This window comes from Neofelis nebulosa, chromosome 2 (assembly GCF_028018385.1).
Source record: "Neofelis nebulosa isolate mNeoNeb1 chromosome 2, mNeoNeb1.pri, whole genome shotgun sequence".
Taxonomy (NCBI): domain Eukaryota; kingdom Metazoa; phylum Chordata; class Mammalia; order Carnivora; family Felidae; genus Neofelis; species Neofelis nebulosa.
This window is the reverse complement of record NC_080783.1, coordinates 210,601,842-210,622,229: the sequence shown is the minus strand read 5'-3', so window position 1 is coordinate 210,622,229 and position 20,388 is coordinate 210,601,842. Positions and strand designations below refer to the sequence as shown.

Here is a 20,388-nt window from a genome sequence, read left to right as displayed (position 1 = left end):
CGGTGTCCCCAGATGTGAACCCTAAGGCCGCCCCTCCTCCTCCAAAGGGAAGTAGAACTTCCTCCTCCCCTCCAGCCACCACCGTGCTGGTGATTCGCTGGGAGGGACAGGGCTGCCGGGCCTGCTGACTCAGCACCTGGAGCTGGGGCTTGCTTAGCAACGGGCACCAGCCTGGGGCAAACAGCGCCCGGGGCGGCCACACCCCCACCACAGGAATGCAGCGGCATTCCCCGGGGGTGCCGTGGCTCCACGCCTGCAGCTGGGGTGGGGAGGCAGGTGGGCACCTTCCCCTGCCACCTTGGCACCAGGAGGGAGGGGACCGCACGCTGGGGGCCCAGCCCACAGCCAGGGCCCGGCATCCTGAGGAGAGAGGGTGGGAGTAAGGTCGCGAGGCTCTGAAATCTTTACAAGCCGTATGACCTTGGACAAGGCCTCTCTGAGCCTCAGTTTCCTCATCTGTCAGGTGGGGGAGACATAGCGGCAGCCTCCTGATGGCATTGCCAGGGGGACTGGTGGAAAGAATGCCGGTCCAGAGCTTAGCACCAGCCAGCCCCACTGCAAGGATTCAGGGAAAGGACCCTCAGTTACCAAGCCTGCGTCCCCATGACAGAACGAGGGAGGTCTTCTGAGTCTGGGGGCCTAGAGAGAGATTGAGGCCCAGAAAGGGATTTGTTCCTCCCTGAGGCCACACAGTAGGGCCACACTCTGGGGACCAACGGCCCAGTGTACTGTTCCCCCTAACCCTCTACTCCCACCCAGAGCCCTCACTAGCGAGACCCCCATTCCCTTCTCTCCTGGGCAAGTCTGAGTCCCCAGACCCCACTGCTCTCACTGGCCCAGGGCCCCCAGTGCCCCCCTCGGGTGGTCAGGGGAAGGGGCTTCCCACAGGACACCCTCTCTCTCCTGTGTCTGCCCCTGCCAGCCAGGGTCTCATTGTCCTCTCTGTCTGCCGTTGTCCCTTTCTCTGTCTTTGGAAGAGGCCACGGGACAGGGGTGTCTTGGGCACAGAGGAGCCTTGTTTCATGAAGAAAGCCCTGACTGGGAGCCAGGTTACCTGGATTCACACCCTGGTTCTGCCTCAGCCTTGCTGTGTGACCTTGGACCAGTCCCTTCCCTTCTCTAGCCTTCCTTTTCCCGTCGTCACCCACATTGCCTGTGGCCGTGAGGAGTACCCAAGACCAGGAAGTGCCCAACACATAGTAGGGAGCCCCTGGGGCTGCCTCCAGCCCAGCTCCCCCAGCCTCCCACTGCCTCCTGTAATCCCCCTAGATCTGCCGGCCTTTGATACTCCTGTCGGGGCTGAGCCGGGGTTCTGAATAGGAAGCTGAGGGCTCAGGGGCTCTGGGGAAGCGGCAGGCGCAGAGCCTGCCAGGCCGACCCGCGGGAGGGGGCTGCGGGCCCCTCGGGCCCCTCGCCATTCACCACTAAGCCTGGATCCGGACTCCTTTGTGCCAAGAACAAAACCCAGGGGATCAGCTGTTCTCAGACCTGCCTCTCTCAGCTCCGGAAGGGACAGGAGTCTGGGCCTGAGGGTGTGGACTGTGCCCCCTCCGCGGGCTCTGGGATGCAGGGGGATTGGCCCCACACCCCAGAAGTTCCTCCTACCTCAGGGCGTGGGACTGCATAGGTGAGCAAACCTCGGTTCAAATCCCGCGTCTTACTGGTGACGCTTGGGTAAGTGTATTAACTCCCCTGAGCCTGAGTTTCACGATCTGTAAAGAGAGCATTATAATGGCTCCAGGCCTTGTGGGGCCTGAGGATTCATTAAGACGATGCATTCAGGGCTTGGAAGGGCCCAGGGCCCAGCAGGTGCCCTACAAATACAAGCTGCTATTAAAGTACTTTTATTCTTGCCCAGGTACATGGGGTTTAGGCCAGATCAAGTCTTGGCTCTGAGTGCATAATATACGTGTGTGTGTGTGTGTGTGTGTGTGTGAGAGAGAGAGAGAGAGAGAGAGAGAGAGAGAGACAGGGGGCTCTGGGCAAGCCTGGCCAGGTGTACTGGGAGACAAGGCCCTAGACTCACCCACCTGCCTACTCTTCCTTCCAGAAGGCCCTCCAGAATGCCCATGGCACATGGCTCACTCCCAGCCTAGTGCCCTGGGCCTGGGGCCACAGGCACTGAGAGGAGGGGTGGAGAGACCCTGAGCATCTGGGTGGTGCTGGACCCCTGCTGACCGGGCCCCAGGTTAAAATCTGAGCTTGTTCCCTCTCAGGCTTCCCTCTGGCCCTCAGCCCCAGGCCTCCTGGTGGCTGGTTGCTCCCCGCCTGGAATGGCCAAAACGCTCTGGCAGAGGCATCCCCCTCGGTGGTATCTGAGAGAGGCCTTGGGGGCTCTTCCGGCTCTGGGGCCTCTCCTGGGACCCTCAGGCCTGAACCACTGTCTGGGGACAAGGCTCTGTCGGAGGTGGCTGAGATCAGGCCCCAGGCAGTCATTATTTGAGTTCCAGGCAGGGGGCCAGGAGGCCCGTGGTCACACTCTGCCTGGGGCCTGGGCTCCGGCCAACCGTCAGCCGCTGAGATTGTTGGTTCGGTTTTATTTTAAACAAGAACTTTGAGTGGAAACATGTGTCTCTCCTTCTCCCCCTCTCCCTCTCTCCCTCTCCTTCTCCCTCCATTTCATTCTCAAATATTTCTCTTTTTTTGTGTGCATCCTTTTCTGTTTTTTTTTTTTGGTTTGCCCTGTCTCCCCCTTTGTCTTTCTATCTCTTGACTTCTCTGTCTCTGTCTCTATCTCTCTGTCTTTGTCTTTCTATCTCTTGACGTCTCTATCTCTCTCTATCTCTTTCTCTCCAGGTTTCCGGGAGACTGGACTAGCACCTGACTTCCTCCCTCAGGGTATGACCCAGGCTCCTGGGATCCCACCCCACCCTGCGGAGGAAGCTCCCCGTGGGTTCTGTGGTCCCATGCAGGAATTCTGCCCAGGGAGGTCTGAGGGTCCGTTCCAGGGAGTCCAAATCCTCGACCCTCCTGTTTTCCTTCCTAAGCGCCAGCTTCTCCCAGACCTGCCCCTTCATGTGTCCATTTTCTGTACCAGGCATTTGAAAATAATTCTGCAGCTGAGTTGTCAACCGGTGATCTGGTCCAAACCTCCCATTTTGCAGCCAGAGAGGCTGGTGCCAGGAGGGACTGTGACTGGCCCAAGGCATCAGGGAGAAAATGGGAGCAGAGTCTGGCAGGCCTAGCTCCCCGCTCGCGGGCAGCATCGTCCCCAAGTCGGGAAGGGGAGCGACCCACCCCGGACTCATAGTCACTGCACTTCTCAGGCCCTAGGTGTTCCAGAAGGGGGGGGGGGGTCTGCTTCCTAGGGGGTGACAGATCTCCCCGGAGCGGTCACCAGCACCCCCTGGGAAACGGCAGGCCTTGGCTGGTCGCCCTTTCGCTCCAGGACAGCCTGTGACTGGGTCCCCACCTTCTGGCTCCTCTGCCACTCACCAGGTAGCAAAGAAGAGAGACTGAACATCCAGGGACCGGGCCTGGGCTCCAGCTCAGCCTCTCAGTCCTTGTGTGACTGTGGACATGACCTTTTCCCTCACTGGCCTCAGTTTCCCCGTCTTTGTAGCAGAAGGCTCGTTTTCACTAGGCATCGTCTTGCCCTAATATTTTATTGTGTTCTCATCTCTTTTCACGGAAAGAAAGTTCTGGAACACCTGTTCAGCAATGCAGTCTTCCCTCTCAACGGACCCTTCTCAACATGACCACCTCCCCTTAACTTCCAGGCTCACTAGTTCCTGGCTGCAAATGCCTTCGATGCCACAAGCAAGAGGAGAGATGCGGAGTGGGACCGTCCCCGTGACCTGGCACCCCCTCGTCAAAGTTGTGCCCCTTTGGGTGCCCAGGGTCCTGCCAGAGCTCAGGTAGGAACAGGAGGAGCTGCCTGGGTGGCAGAGGGGAATTTCTCCCCTCTCCATGGTGCCAGGAGGTAAGCCAGGGTACATGAGGGGGATTAGCCAGACAGGGGCGGGTAAGCCTGTCTTTCCAGATTTGAGCAAACTCTGTCATCACCACTGGGCTGCTCTGCCCTCCCTCTGCCCACTTCTGAAAGTGGCCCGCAGGGCCGGGCGGGACAGGGGGGGCTACCTGGTCACCTCCACTGGGCCACTCTGGAATCCTTGGGCCTGGGGCCAGGGAGGAAGATCGGGCTGCCCAGGAGCCCCGGGTGGGAAGGGGGTGCGGTGCCAGTCCCCCCAGCTGATGCTCCTTTCTGCCCTCCGGGTCCCTGCCAACATGAGCCAGCCAGAGGCTCAAAGGTGTCCCCTTTGCCTTGCTGATCTCCTCACTTCTGGGCTGGAACATGGAAATGACTCACTTTACAGATGAGGGAACTGAGGCACAGAATGAGGAAGAGTCTTGCCTGAGTTACACAGACCTAGCTCCTACTGGCTCAGAGAGAGGGGGCTGTTAAAGGCTCATGGATTTTGCAAGCCCGATTTCATTGGCGCTTTGAACTCAGCTGCAAGTGTATTTACACCACGGCAATTGGCAACTGACACAAACCAAGATTTTGTGGTTTTTTTGTTTGCTGGTTTGCTTTGTTTCTTCCTTTCAGACAGCCGGTGGTGAAACATTTACCAGCTCACCACTGACTGGAGGCCAGCCACAGCTTTTAGAGACAATGTCTCTAGAAGGGTCCCTAGCTTAGAAAGTTGCGGAGATTTGCAAGACCACACCCTCGTCTCCAGATCTGTCACGGATCTGAGGCTGACGCCAAAGCCAAAGAAATTCCTTCCTTCTCTCTCGATGCCAACAGCTAGCTTCTCTCTCTACTCCACCATAATAACATCCCATCCTGTGCAAGAAGACTGTCCCGGCTGTCCCTTGGGGCAGGGATTAAAGGTACTACAGGGTTCAGAGCGCCTGGCCAGCTCGCCCTAACCTCTGGCACCGTGTGATCAATTCCATAAATATTTACCAAGCTCCTCACTTAACCTCCCTGAGCCTGTCCCTTTAGCTGTAAAAAAAAAAACAAAAAAACAAAAAAACAAAAAAAAAAAACCCCGAAAAACTCATCAGCCTGTGGGGCGCTTGGTGGCTCAGTCGGTTGAGTGGCCGACTTCTGCTTAGGTCATGATCTTATGGTCCGTGAGTTCGAGCCCCGCAACAGGCTCTGTGCTGACAGCTCAGAGCCTGGCTCCCGCTTCTGATTCTGTGTCTCCCTCTCTCTCTGCCCCTCCCCTGCTCGTGCGCGCTCTCTCCCTCTCTCTCTCAAAAATCAGTAAACATTAACAAAAAATTTTAAAAAGAAAGGTTCATCAGCCTAACAGCATCCATCCATCCACTCAGCCAATGACTCCCGTGTGCCAGTCAGGGGGTAGTTTGGAAAGATTTCTGCTCGGAATCCTGACTCTGCCACCGGCTTCCGGTGTTAACCTTGGGCCTCAGCCTTCCCATCTGCACACTGACATCGTCTATAAGGTTCCCTTCTAACCTCTCCCCACCTCGGGGCTGTTGCAGGATCGCAAGGGAGGCCTTTGGTGAAAGAACTCTGGGAAACGCAAACATGGTCATCAGGGTAACCAGCCTGGCTGGGGACACAAAGGATCAATAGTGGCTCACACCCTGGAGACAAAACACACCCATGTGATTCACACCCACAGTGGTCCCTGTTTCTGTTTACTTGAATGCAGAGTTCAGAAAGCAGGGAGGTGTGGGACACTCAACTTCCCCTTCCCGATGGGGTAATAACACAGTAACAGCTAATATTTGATGAGCACTTACTGTGTGCCAGGGCCTGTGCTAAGCACACACTTTATCTCGTTTGATCCTTTTGACAAACTGGTATGATACCCATTTTGTAGATGACACAGCTAAAGCCCAGAGCAGGGGAAGTGACTTGGCCAAGGCTGCTCATTTGTTCAAAACTGTTTGTTGATGAGGAGTTACGGTTTCATGGGGCCAGAGTCTGAGTTTGGGAGGTTGAGAAAGCTCTTTTTCTTTTTAAATATATATATTTTTAATGTTTATTTATTTAAAAAAAATTTTTAATGTTTATTTATTTTCGAAGAAGAGAGAGACAGAATGTGAGGCGGGGAGGGGCAGAGACAGAGGGAGACACAGAGTCCGAAGCAGGCTCCAGGCTCCGAGCTGTCAGCACAGAGCCCGATGCGGGGTTCAAACTCATGAGCTGTGAGATCACGACCTGAGCTGAAGCTGGCTGCTTAACCACCCAGGTGCCCCAGTGTTTACGTATTTTTGAAAGAGACAGCATAGGAGGGGGAGAGAGAGACAGACAGACAGACAGAGGATCCAAAGTGGGCTCTGTGCTGATAACAGAGAGCCAGATGCGGGGCTTGAAAATTAATTGAAAAAGTATCTATCGATCCCCAGCTACGTCCTAGGCACCGAACTGGAGCCTGTGGACAGCAGGAATAAAGCAGTTATCTCTGCCTTCACGGAGCTGACATTCTAGAACGGTGCTGTCCAAGGGAACGTTCTGCGGACCGACTGATGGCTGGATGGCAACGTTCCACATCTGCTCTGGGCCGCGCGATGGCCACCGGCCACAAGTGGCTGCTGGGCACCTGAAATGCGGCTAATGCCCCTGAGGAACCGGCTTTCATTTCATTTCAATTAATTTAAATTTAAATAGGCACCTGTGGCCGGTGCCTCCAGAACTGGACAGTGGAGCTCTAGGAGGCCAGTTGCAGGGCAGCTGAGTGCTAGATCTGCCGGAAGAGGCCAAGTTTGCTTGCCTAAGCCAGCTGAAATCCAGCCGTGTGGGCCTCCTGCGCCAGACTCACCGGGGAGGCTCAGAGGACGGGGCCCAGGAGGCTGCGTGTTTGCCCGCGTCCCGGGTGATTCCCACGGGTAACAGTTCCAGTTTGAGACCCACTCGCCCCGCTGCGGTGAGTTGGACTTAGGTCTGCCCTCTGCTGGGCTCCCAGGCCGGGACCAAGCCTGCTGCGGGGGGGGGGGGGGGGGGGGGCAGTGCCCAGCTCAGGGCTTCCCCAACCCAGCCAACCCCGCCCAGAAGATAACCAGTCCTGGCTATGGCTGAGATCCCATACCACTGTTCCCCGCAGAGAAAAGAGTCTACGCAGGGGGGCTGGGGAGGGCGCTGTCTCTGATCTCACCGATGTCAGCCCACTCAGGGCTCTGGCCCTAGCTGGCGGGCAGCAGGAGAGACTTGGCCTAGCACCCCACCCTGGTCAAGCAAGGAAGGAAGCAAGGGCAGCCCAGCCGGCCAGGGACCAGTAGGGACAGGGGTGGGGTGACGCAGGCCTCAGGAATTTGAAAACAAACATTTAGCCAACGGAGGAAGAGGCTGCTGTGGGTCGCTGAGCCAGGGCGGGCCCAGTTCCCTCCCTCCCAGGGCAGAGGCGAGTCCCAGCCCTGCTGACAGTGGCCGCCAGTTGATGGGGAGGCCTTGGGGAATTACAGGGACCCCATGGGTTCTACCCAGACACTGGAGCCTCCTGGCTGGAGTGACGAGAGGAGGTGGCAGAGAGCAGGGAGTCCCCAGGAGGAGGCTCAGTGGCCACATTTTGCTCATGGAGCCTTTATTGAGCACCCGGGGCATGCCAAGAATTCAGAGACAAAAGCACCGCCCAGCTAGGGAAGGAAGCAGATAGTACTGAGGGAAGCCCAGGAGCCTGTGAGCCCTCCGCAGAGGAAGTCAGAGAAGGCTTCCTGGAAGCGGTGGCACTGAAGCCAAGCCCTGACGGACAAATTCCGCCAGGGCAGAACAGAATCTTACTAATCTCACCCCTCCTTCTCCCAAGGCCAGCATTCAGTGAGTGGATGAGTGAGCAAGTAACGAGCAGACACCTGGAATGAACGAATGAATGAATGAATGCCGTGAAGCCTGAAGCCTCAAGGTCCAGACGCAAAATCCGTCTTTCCACCCCTCAGCTACCAACTTCCTGTATAGCCCTGGGGCTAGGCACCCACTTAGTACCCAGAGACTCGAGCCAGCCTACGTGGGTTCAAGTCCCAACCCAGTCGCATACCAGCTGTGTGACTTTGAGCGATTGACTTAACTTCTCCTGGGGTGCCTGGGGTGGGGGTGGGGGTCCCTGCTCCACGAAACGGAAGTAATAATACTGTCTACATCATAAAGTTCCGGTGAAGACTGAGTTCAGACAAGTAAAGCGCTTTGTACAACGTCAGGCAGGCAGCGAGTGCTGCATAAGTGTTTGCTAATACGACTTGGGCCCTAGCTTACTCACTCGCTCATTCACTCGCTTACACACTCACCGATTCATTCCCTCGTGGATCCACCCCGCGCTCACACGCCCCTCCCTCTTTACCGGTCATTCCCGAGCCCTCCCCAAGCCCAGACCCTCTCCTCTCTGCCTTCCCAGCGCCCCTTTTGCCAGTCCTGGAGGGTATCTGTCACACTGCTTGCCTGCATTCCCCCCGCCCCCAACCCAAAACAAGCAAGAAGAAAAACTGACCCCTGTCTGGAGCAGGGGTGATGTGCTACCACCACCAGAACCAGGATGTGGGCGCTAAAGCCTCCAGCACGGGCTTCTGGGCCAGGGGCTCGCCCCTGGAGCTGCCCCAGAGGGGGGCCAGGCTTCCCGGGCCTCCACAGGGCAGCCTGGTCCACTCCCCACTTTGGCAGGCTGGATTCTTCCAAATCCCAACCCCCCCCCCCCCAGCCCGTGCTCCCCCACCCCCTGGCGTTGCCTACTCCCCTCCTACATCTCAGACCCCGTTCCCGCCCAGAGCCCCGGACCCCGGTACTCGAGCCAGCCGCCCCCGGAGCCAGGAGCCCAGAGCCGGCTGACGGGAGAGCTTCGAGGCTGGAACCCATTTCACAAGTGAACAATTCGGGCTGCATGTTGAGCATGATGATTGCATGCTGATTACTGTTAGATGGGCGAGCTGAAGATTCCACAGCTTCCTTCTTTCCCACAGGCCCCGGGAGAACAGGTCATGCTGGGGAAGAGTCGGAAACACATTTCCTGAACACCTCCAGCGTGCCGGGTACCCCGCCCGGCACTTTCTATGGTTTAACAGCACGGCACAGGGGGCACGACACTTTGCATGGGAATCGAGGCTCAGAGACGTAAAGGGACTTGCCCGAGGCCACACAGCCAAGACACCTGGTTTTGGAAATCAAACCTGCACCAAGACCGGGGCACCTGGCATTGATGAAGCTTGAGGTGTGTGTGTGGAGGGTGGGGAGTGGGCAACTGCCGGGGGTCCTGGCACCCCATCCTGCCCCAGGGATGAGCAAGGCTGGCGTCTGGGGAACTGGAGAGGGGCTGGGTCTGGGCATGAGGTGATGTTTGGGCCAGAGGGTGGGGCGGGAGAGGAGGAGAGTGCGAGGGGCAGGGCCAGGTGCCCGGCAGGAACAATAGTACAGGGCGGGTAACGGGAGCCCGGCCAGGTCCGGGCTCTTGGGCAGGCCCTTCTGGGCCCTGGAAGCAGCCTGTAGAGCCGCCAGGGTGATACCAGCCTCCATCAGCCAACTCAGCGATTATATCGGCCTCTTCCTGGAAGACTGCAGACGCAGTGGGGGAGCGCGGAAGGGAGGCACCTGTTTGGGAAAGAGAGGGGGTGTGGGCACCCTGTCCTGCTGCAGCTCCCTCACCAGCACGCAGCGTGTATTTGCCGCCACCCCCCCCCCCCCCAGGCGCTCTGGCCGGCCTCCTCGGGACCGCAAAGCCACTGGATCCAGCCGTCAGAGCTGGCTGTGGTGGGGGCCGAGTCCAGGGTGCCCCAGGGCCTTACAGCGTCCCAGGGCACGTCCACACCTGCCCTCTACGGCGCCTTGTTTTGCCCCACCCTGAAAGGGGCAGGCGTAGACGGGTGTTAAAGCAAGGTTGATGTCACATCATTTGGTGTCCTCTTTCTTTGGAGAATGTCAGGGCCATTCTGCCACGGGGCACAGCTTAAGGGGCACCAAACAAAGGGATGAGGTCTGAGGCATCCCACCACCGAGCGGGGCATAACACTTCACCTGGAGTCTAGACGAGGGTCTGGGGCAGGGGCGGGCAGGGCCGATCGAAGCATTTGTCACGCCTTATAGGGGATAACAGGATCAGGGGACGGGCCACTGCAAACTGCATTATCCCCACACCCAAGCAGGGCACGAGCAAACAGAGGGAGGGCAGAGGCATCAGGGGGGCCAGGCAGAGGGGCTGAAGCCCGGCCCGGAGCAGAGAGAGGCTGTGGGCATCTCAACATCATCGCTCCCCCAGAGATGCCGTGAGAACTGCGGCTGGTGGACAAGCACAGGCTTCGCGAGCCAGGAATTGCTGCAGAGCTGGGAAGGAGGCGGTGGTTACAGGAAAGGGCTTCAGGGAGTAGGCTCTGCTTCCCGTGGGCCCGGGCTCAAAGAAGCTCTGCCTCTCATTTGCTGTGTGACCTCAGGCAAGTCACTTCCCCTCTCTGAGCCTTCCTTTCCTCCTTTGTAAAGTCTGGATGCTACAAATAGAACCCGCTCAGAGGGCTGTTACAGGGGTTAAAGGAGGAAATTGATGCTGACGGAGTGGCAAACAACATTTACTACCCGGTGGTAGGGATTTTTATTGTCCCATTATGTAGCCAAGAACTCGGCATAAAGCCTGGGACATCACAGGCCCGTGGGGGTAGTCTCCAGAGCCTTTGGGGATAAGCATCTTTCAGTCTGAGGAATCCTCCCCTGCCCTCCAGTGCCTTCGGAGCAGTCTCAGAGGGAAGGGACTCTGGACCCAGCGCGGACACACCTCCACACGTGTAGTCAATAAACCTGAAGCAGCCCACAGTGACCCCGTCTGTGCCCGGATCCCTGAAGGCATCAGAGCCCTGCTCTCAAGGTGCCGACTGTCCAGCGGGAGCAGGGAGCCCGCGACGGGCCCTGCGATCAGCTGATGCCCGGGAGGCGTCGCTGTCAGGGAAGGAGGCGGCCCGGACCCAGCCCTGGAGTCAGCACTGGGGGCTTCATGGAGGGGGAGGCACAACCAACCGCCATCTGACGCGTCAGACCTCTTCCTCTCAGAGTTGAGACCGGGGCTGGGCACGTGCTCCTACTTTCCGGAGACTGTGCCCTCTCTTGACCCCTGCCCGCCCCGCGTCCCTAACCTCCCCTCCCACCCCGCACAGCGGAGCCTCAGGTGGGCCCATCCCTAACTGCTGGGAGGAGTAGGCAGGGCACCGCCCTCGGGACCCCCGCGTCCCAGGCCGGGGCTCTGCTGCCCCCCGGTGGCGGGACTGAGGAGGACGCTGCGTCCACTAGGGGAAAGCAGGTAACAAACAGCAATTACCATAAAAAAGAAAACGGTGATGAGGATATTCACCGCGTTACAGTTTGTAAAGTGCCTTCTCCGCCAATCACAGGCTGCAGGATACTGGACGGAAATCAGATGGGGATTTCAGTCCTGAGTCAGGTTCCAACTGGCTATGTGACCTTGGACAAGTCCAGTCACCTCCCTGAGCCTCAGAGTTCTCCTCTCTAGAATGGGTGACAGCATAGGGCTGTTGTATAAGGATTCAGTGACCCAACGCCAGGTGCACAGGTTGCCCCGAGAACGATAATAGCGCCATTGTGATCACGACACTGGCCCAGTCGGCCGAACATCGCCTCCCTTTTGAATAATGTTTTTTTGCAAAGTCCTCTTTTGAAGCGTCCCCTCCTTTGCTCTGCACTATTATTCCCGTTTCGCAGATGAGGGGATTGAGGCTCTCAGAAAGGGGAAGTCACTTGCCTAGAGCCTCGTGGCTTGTAAGTGGTAAAGCAGGACTCAGGGCCAGGTTGGGCTGACTCCAGTCCCAGCACTCGCGCCCCACACCCTTCTTTGGAAACCAGAAAGCACCTCAGCATCCCCCGTATCCTTATGGCCTCGTCTGAAAAAGTCGGCCCAGCCTCTGCCCCCGTCAGCCTCTTTCTCCACCTTCTCCCACAAGGCCCAGCAGCTGCCCCCGCCCCTCCTTCCCAACCAGGTCCCCAGCCCTCAGGACAGCTCATGAGCCGGGGGCTTGAGAGTGGCTTCCAAAGGTCACCCCGTCCACCCCCCTGCACCCCGCCCAAGCAGATGACTGTTCATCCTGTTCTCCATGCTGCTCAGGAGATTCCATAACTCCGCCTCCTCTACCCGCCCAGTCGTCGCAGTTCCCACACTCGAGAAGTTCTCTACCGTCTCAGAGAGTCCCTCCTGCTGGTGGCTCAGCCCCTTTCCTTCTGCTCTTCCCCCCCCAAGGAGTGTCGGATACACGGTTTGGGGAGGACACTTGAGACCTGGAGAGAGGAACCCTGGAATGGGGAAGGGTCCCTCGAGGACAGGAAGTGAGAGCTGAGCCCAGGTTCAACCCCAGGTCAGGGCGCCAAGAGTGGCCAAGCTGGTCTCCTGGTGCCCAGGACAGCCCCAGCCCAGGTGGGGCAGCCTCACCCACAGCCTGAGGCCGCCCAGGCCCACCCCCTGCCCCGCTGGCATCGTGTGGCTCATCGGCCTGGCATGGGACCCGAGAAGCAGAGCGTGAAGGCTCAAACTCGGGAGTCGTGTGGGGCTGGGTTCAAATCCCCTCAGACCCCTCTAGAAACATTTGCTGAGCCTCCCCTCTGAGCCAGGCACTGCATTCCGCCCTGAGGCCAAAGCCAAGGTCCCTGCCCCACGGAGCTCCTGGTCCGACAGGGAGGTGACAATGAGCAAGTCAGTAAGTGAATAAACGAGAAATCCCAGAGTGGCAGGAGGGAAGGTGGGGAGGCCACATATTTGAGAGTGATCAGGGAGGTTCTCCAGAAGAGGTAGCGTTTGGGTCACGGCCGGAACAACAAGAAGGAGCCAGACCCGAGGAAGGGACCGAGAACGCCCCAGGAAGAGGGAACGGTCTGGGCAAAAGCCCTGAGGTTGGAACGAGCTTGGAAAATGGCCAGGGCGGCAAGCCTGTACGGGGCTCCAGTGTGTGGACGCACACACTGCCTTTCTCTCTGAATGTCCGTGTTCTAATCTGTGAAATGGGTTCAACAATAACTGCTGAATATGGAGATGGACATACAGTCCTTATATCAGGGCCTAAGTGGTCATTAAATACTTGGCATTCTCTCATTGCTCTAATAACAGGCCCATCGGTGGCATCATTCAGGGTTCAGTTTCAACACCATCCCCCGGTCCCAAACTCCCCCCCACCGTGCACACGGGGCTGCCCGACCCGCTAATTGGTTATGGAAGGGTTCTAGGCCTTGTCCAAGGGCGCTGCACTTCACAGCTTACAGAGCGCCTCCTCCCGCCCTCCCACTGCCCTGCAGAACAGGTGGTTGAGGAAATCCTTGGAGTCACTGATGGCAAAGCGTCTGGTCCCAGGCTCACAGCCGGTGCTCAGAAAGTGTCAGGTACAGGCCCTGTCGCTGCTGCTGTCCCCATGAAGAACCTCCACGTCCCACAGGCTTTTCTTACCAAACTTCCTTCATCGGCAAAAAGGGTCATTCCCCCCCAGATGGTTCTGGCTCACAGCTAAACTGTTGGAATCGGAAGGCAACTCTCCATCAAAGCCCAGATCAAATATTGGAGCGAGGGTCCTTGGACCCTCCCAGCTGGAAGCAGAGCAGGAGGAGGCCAAGGTCAAGGTCAGATCCGGGACTTGAGCCACAGACTCCTTCTTTCTTCCTGACTGGAAAAGACCTTTTGTAAACTGCTAGTTCCCAGAGGAGGGCAAATCCTGGGTCTCTGCTCTGCCGTATCCTATTCCGAACATCTGCACGGAAGCCCTCAAGATGTAGCTTGGATGGCCCTGCCTCCGGGAAGCCCATCCCGATCTCCTGTGAGAGCTGGCTGCTGCTGTTTTCGCCCACCCAGAGCCCCAGGGTTTCTCTACCAGGGTAAAGCTTCTGTTGAAGTTTCACCCCGAGGCATCAGGGACACAGACCTTACGTGTGCAGCTCAATGAGCTGTCCCCCAAAATGAGCAGCCTGTGTAAGGGGCATCCTCAGACTCCTCCCCCACCAGGGGGACAGCCCCACCCTGACCTCTACACCCTCAGTGAGTTCTGCCTGCTTTTGCACTTTACGCGAATACAACCATCTGAGGAGTCCTCTTTGCGTCCGGCTTTTCTCGCGTTGTGCCCAGATTATGTCCTGGCACAGACTTGCAGATGGTTTCTTCTCATTACTCTGCAGGGTTTCCCTTGGGAATAGGCCACACTTTATCCCTTTTGCCACTGGTGAGCCTTTGGGTCATTTCTCACATTTTGGTCATTAATGAACAGGACTGCTATGAACATTCTAGCTCGTGTCTTTCGGGGCATACGCGTACACATTTCTGTTGGGTACATACCCAAAGAAAGGAGTGGATTTGCTGGGTCACTGGGTAGGCATGTACTCAGCCTTCGCAGATGCAGCCAAACTATTGCCCAAAGTATTGTGTCAGTTCGTACCCTGCCGACAGTTTAGGGGAGGTCCTGCTGCCCCCACTTTTACCAACACTTGAGTCTGTCTGGAAGCCTCCCCCTGCATTGTGTCCGGTCTCTTGTCTGTCTCATCTCTTACAGAGAGTGGATGCCTCTGTGCCCCCTGTCCCCCATCCATGGAAGACACAGATGAGAGAGGAGAGTGAAGGGGACTGGAAAGGAGAGACAGAGAGACGGAAGGAAGGAAGGGGAAAGGAAAGGGAAGGAAAGAAAGGAAAGGAAGGGAGAGAAGGGGGAAGAGAATCAACAAAGACACAAGAGGCCATCTCCATGATGTGGGCCTTCATGCTGCTGCCCCAAAGGTTAGTGCCTGCTGGGACTGAAGCTTTGGCTCCTGGTTAACCCTGAAACCTCAGCGTGCCCTGTAAATGAGCAATTGAATAAATTTTATTCTCAACAGTTTCCTTTGAGGATAAAATCTTTGAAACAGTAGTTTGGAGCCTGGGATCTATCAGGAGTGGTGGAGGAAAGCAGGATCCCCTCGGTCACTGTAGAGAAGGGGTCAGCCCTGGGTGGCTTCTTATGGACCCCTGGGTGGGAAAGGGGTTCCGGGAAGCCTTGAGATTGGCTCCCAAAGGTACGCGGCTTGGACACTGGCCGAGCAGACAGCCTCAGGGGCCAAAACCCCTACCCCAGACATGCCCGCCCCCATCTGTCCTGCCAGACCCATCCCAACTTCCTCCCTCTCCCACGGCAAGCAGGGGCAGGGCCCGAGGTCTTTGGCCAAGGCCAGATACCGAGGCCAGGCCTACCACGCAGAGGCACATACCACGGAGAGAGGGGCTACGTCAAGATGCCTTGCCTGGATCTACCTCCTGGGTAGGTGGCAAACGAGAGAAGTGGGCCTGGTGGGGTCTTGTGCAGCCCTCGCCTCCCTGCCTGGCAGCATGGCCCCAAAGCCAGCCGCCACCCCCCAACCCCAGCCCCCAGCAGCCTAGCACAGACTTGGGTGTCAGCCAGAATCCAGATATGCCAGGGCAGGTTGAATGAGGAGAACTTGTTTCCTCCGCTTTGCCAGTCTGGTGCCAACTTGGCTCTCCCAGTGCAGATTCAGCACTGGAAGAAGCAGAGAGGCCCTTTGGTCCTTACTTAATGCAGGAATCCCATTCCTGGAGTTCCTTAAATCTTTAAGGACGGAGGCCTGATCGTCTCACAAAGGCCCCCACGCTCTGGTTATGCAGCTCTGACACAATAGAAGCCATCATTTTTGGCAACTTCTTATGGACCAGGCACCGTGTTGATTCACAGAGACTCCATGAAGTAGGCATTACTATCACCACCCCCATTTTGAAGATGTGGTAACAGAGCCTTAGAGTTATTAAGCGTCTTACTTAAAATCACATGATATAGGGGCGCCTGGGTGGCGCAGTCGGTTAAGCGTCCGACTTCAGCCAGGTCACGATCTCGCGGTCCGTGAGTTCGAGCCCCGCGTCAGGCTCTGGGCTGATGGCTCGGAGCCTGGAGCCTGTTTCCGATTCTGTGTCTCCCTCTCTCTCTGCCCCTCCCCCGTTCATGCTCTGTCTCTCTCTGTCCCAAAAATAAATAAAAAATGTTGAAAAAAAAATTAAAAAAAAAAAAAAAATCACATGATATAGATAGATGATAGAGAGAGAGAGAGAGATGACAGATGATAGATAGATGATAGATAGATAGATTTCCTACCTCTGTCCAATGGGAGGGCCTAGAAGCAGTGACACCTCAATAGCAATGAGCACACGCAGTGCCCAGATCTTGGTTTCTAAATACCACTCTCCAATAGAAGACACTATACTCCTTAGAGAAATGGCTGATTCTAGCACTCAGGCAGGTAAATACAAGGTGATCCCGGAGCATCTCATAGTGCCAGGAAGTAAGGCAGTGCTCGAGAAACAAAAGGAAAAGGGGGTGTCAAACAGACACAGGAGACTAGCCCAAAAAGCTCCCAATGGCCAAAGTTGGAACAATTCGAACAATAAAATACATAGCTTAGTATTTAATTATAACTCAAAGGAAAGATGAATAAAAGCATAGGTACATGCCTTTATAATAAATGACTGATTACATAAGTAGGGAAAAGGAACAAATCTTCCTTACAGAAGAACCCCAAATAATACATGTAGATATATCCACCAGGAATCGGGAACATGCCTTGAGTGTGGGTTGCACTTGCTTCCAAAGAACAGAGTATGGAAAGGGAAAACAGGGGTGCCTGCCTGGCTTAGTCCATAGAGTGTGTGGCTCTTAATTTCGGGGTTGGGGTTCCAGCCCCATGTTGGGTATAGAGATTACTGAAAAAAATAAAATCAGGGCACCTGGGTGGCTCAGTTGGTTAAGCATTTAACTTCAGGCTCAGGTCACGATCTCACCGTTTGTGGGTTCGGGCCCCACATCAGGCTCTCTGCTATCAGCACGGAGCTTGCTTCTGATCCTCTGTCTCCCTCTCTCTCTGCCCTTGCCCCTTTCACACACTCTCTCTCAAAATAAATAAATAAACATTAAAATAGAGAAAATAAAAATCAGGGCGCCTGGGTGGCTCAGTCAGTTAAGCGTCTGACTCTTGATTTGGGCTCAGGTCATGATCTCACGGTTCGGGAGTTCGAGCCCTGCGTTGGGCTCTGCACCGACAGTGTGGAGCCTGCTTGAGATTCTCTCTCTCTCTCTCTCTCCCTCTGCCCCTTCCCCCTGCTTGTATACTCTCTCTCTCTCTAAATAAATAAACTTAAAAATTTTTTAATTTAAATTTTAAAAATCTTAAAAAAAAAAAAACAAAAAAAGGAAAGGGGGAAAATAGTAACTTCACGGTGGGAAAGCCTAGCAGGCACCAGCTTAACCATACAGTCAAAGTTAAATCACCAGGACTAAGTCACGTGGACATGATGTGCCTCCTGACATCATGTGACGAGAAGGGCACTCTGCCTCGGAGGTATTCTTCCCTCAAACCCGTAACTTCTGCCCAGTCATAAGAAAAACATCAGATAAACTCAACTAGAGGGACAGTTTAACAAAATTCTGACCAGGACTCCTTAAAATTGTTAAGGTCATGGATGGGGTGCCTGGGTGGCTCAGTCGGTTAAGCGGCCGACTTCGGCTCAGGTCACGATCTCGCGGTCCGTGGGTTCAAGCCCCGCGTTGGGCTCCGTGCTGACCGCTCAGAGCCTGGAGCCTGCTTCAGATTCTGTGTCTCCCTCTCTCTCTGACCCTCCCCCGTTCATGCTCTGTCTCTCTCTGTCTCAAAAATAAATAAACGTTAAAAAAAATTAAAAAAAAATAATTAAAAAAAAATTGTTAAGGTCATGGAAACCAAGGAAAGATGGAGAAAGTGGTGTAGACCAGACGACACCAAGGAGCCATGAGGACCATGCACCACGTGAGATCCTGGACTGGATCCTGGACCAGAAGGACATTAGTGGGAAAGCTGGTAAAATCCGAATAAGATCTGGAGTTCAGTTAATAGCCATGTACCGAAGTTGGTTTCTTAGTTTTGACAACTGTACCATGGTAATGTCAGATGTTCACAGCAGGGGAAACGGGGAAAGGGGCACATGGAACTCTCTGGACCATCTCTGAAACTTTTCTGTGGATCTACAATTATTCCAAAGTAAAGGCTTTATTTTATTTAAAAAAAAAAAAATCATACGGATTGGGGCACCTGGGTGGCTCTGTTGGTTGAGCATCTGACTCTTGATTTCGGCTCGGGCCATGATCCCAAGGTCATGAGATTAAGCCCCACATGGGACTCTGTGCTGAGCGTGGAGCCTCCTTAAGATTGTCTCTCTCTCCCTTTGCTCCTCTCCCCCACTCACACACGCTTTCTCTAAAATAAAATAAAATAAAATAAAATAAAATAAAATAAAATAGAATAAAATTAAAATAAAATAAAATAAAATATAAAATAAAATAAAATAATATAATATAATATAAAATATAAAATAAAATAAAATAAAATATATAAAATATAAAATAAAATAAAATATAAAATAAAATAATATAAAATATAAAATAAAATAATATAATATAAAATATAAAATAAAATAATATAAAATATAAAATAAAATAAAATAAAATATATAAAATATAAAATAAAATAATATAACATAAAATATAAAATAAAATAATATAAAATATAAAATAAAATATAATATAATATAATATAATATAAAATATAAAATAAAATATATAAAATATAAAATAAAATAAAATATAAAATAAAATAATATAATATAAAATAAAATAAAATAATATAAAATATAAAATAAAATAAAATAAAATAAAATAAAAATAACCGCTTGGGTATAAATGTCTGAACCAGGATTCAAATGCAAATGTGTTTGCCTCCTTAGCCCATACACTCCACCCTCTCCACACCACCTCATGTTAACTTTTTTTTTTAATGTTCATTCATTTTTGAGAGAGAGAGAGAGAGAGACAGAGTGTGAGCAGGTGAGGGACAGAGAGAGAGGGAGACACAGCATCGAAGTAGGCTCCAGGCTCTGAGCTGTTAGCACAGAGCCTGACACGGGGCTCGAACCCACGAACTGTGAGATCATGACCTGAGCTGAAGTGGGTCGCTTAACTGACTGAGCCAACCAGGTGTCCCCAGGAAGATTCTTTTACTTATTAGTTTTAAATTATTTAAATGTTTATTAGTTTTTGAGAGAGAGAGAGAGAGAGAGAGAGAGAGAGAGAGAGAGACAGAGCGCAAGTGGGGGAGGGGCAGAGAGAGAGGGAGACACAGAATTCAAAGCAGACTCCAGGCTCTGAGCTGTCGGCATAGAGCCCGATGCGGGGCTCGAGCCCACGAACTGTGAGATCATGACCTGAGCCGAAGTCGGACGCTTAACCGACTGAGCCACACCCAGGCGCCCCTATACCACCTCATGTTAGAAGGTCATCCCCAAAAGCTTCTTCATGGGTCTGAGCTTCTCCCCATCTGCCCACGTTTGCCTTCTAGGACCACCCTGGCTCATAGTTTCTTTGCCCCACGGCCTCCTTTTGAGGGATGAGGAGGCTCTGGTACCCCACATGTGCTCACATCTCCAAGCTCATTCCCAGGTGCTTCTACTCTCTCGGGTGATTTGGGTTTCCATGAACATTGGCCTCCCCAGCAGCTACCACTCCTGTGCAGGAGCCATCAAACTCCACTTGGGAATCCATGGGGTTCCAGGAAAGATAACTCCCAACCTGGCTCCAGGGATAAAACACATGACCTAAGCTAGGTCTGTCAACACACACCACCCCCCTGGCCACTGTGATCAGCCTAGAGGTAGCCACATGATCCAGCTGGTCTCATCAAAAAGCATCCCAGGACTTTGACTTGGAACGCTGGGACAAAGACAATTCCCTCCTCCCGTGTTGGATGTGAGTGAAGAAGCTCCTGGAAGCCTTAGGATGAAGACAATACCAAGGACCGCAGAGTAGAAAAATGGAAAGAGCTGGGTCCTCAGTGACATCAAACCTTGCCTGAAGCCCAACCTGCCTATAGACTTCTTAGTTATGAGAACTGTGGTAGGCTGAGAAATGGTCCCCTAAGAGATTATCTACATCCTAATCCCTGGATCTTATGAATGTTATCTTATATGATAAACAAGGGGGCATGGAATAGATTTTTTTTTTAATGTTTATTTATTTCTGAGAGAGAGAGAGAGAGCAGGGGAGAGGCAGAGAGAGAGGATCCAAAGTGGGCTCTGTGCTTACAGCAGAGAGCCCAATGCAGGCTCAAACTCAGGAACCGTGAGATCACGACCTGAGCTCAAGTCAGATGCTTAATCAACCGAGTCACCAAGGTGCCCCACAAAGTGGGGGATAGATTTTTCAGGTGGGATTTGAGTTAAGGATTATGAGATAGGTTATCTGGGCAGACCCCAAACACAATCACATGTATCCTTATACTTGGGAGGCAGAGGGAGATTTGACAGAAACACACAGAGGAGAAGGCAATGTGACCACAGAAGCAGAGACTGGAGCGATGTGGCCACAAGCCAAGGAAACCTGGTACCCGCCAGAGCTGGAACAGACAAGGGACAATTTTCCCCTGGAGCACACACCCACTGCAGGACAGGGGACAGCCCTGCCAACACC

At 54.1% G+C, this 20,388-nt stretch overlaps 1 long non-coding RNA gene across 1 annotated transcript; it reads left to right on the top strand.

Annotated features, from left to right (window-relative positions):
- The first annotated feature begins 2,961 nt into the window (after positions 1 to 2,961).
- On the top strand, positions 2,962 to 4,923 carry LOC131493678 (uncharacterized). The gene is made up of 3 exons (XR_009252797.1): positions 2,962 to 3,857; positions 4,237 to 4,461; positions 4,550 to 4,923. It is a non-coding gene; the product is annotated as an uncharacterized LOC131493678 (long non-coding RNA).
- Positions 4,924 to 20,388: the final 15,465 nt, after the last annotated feature.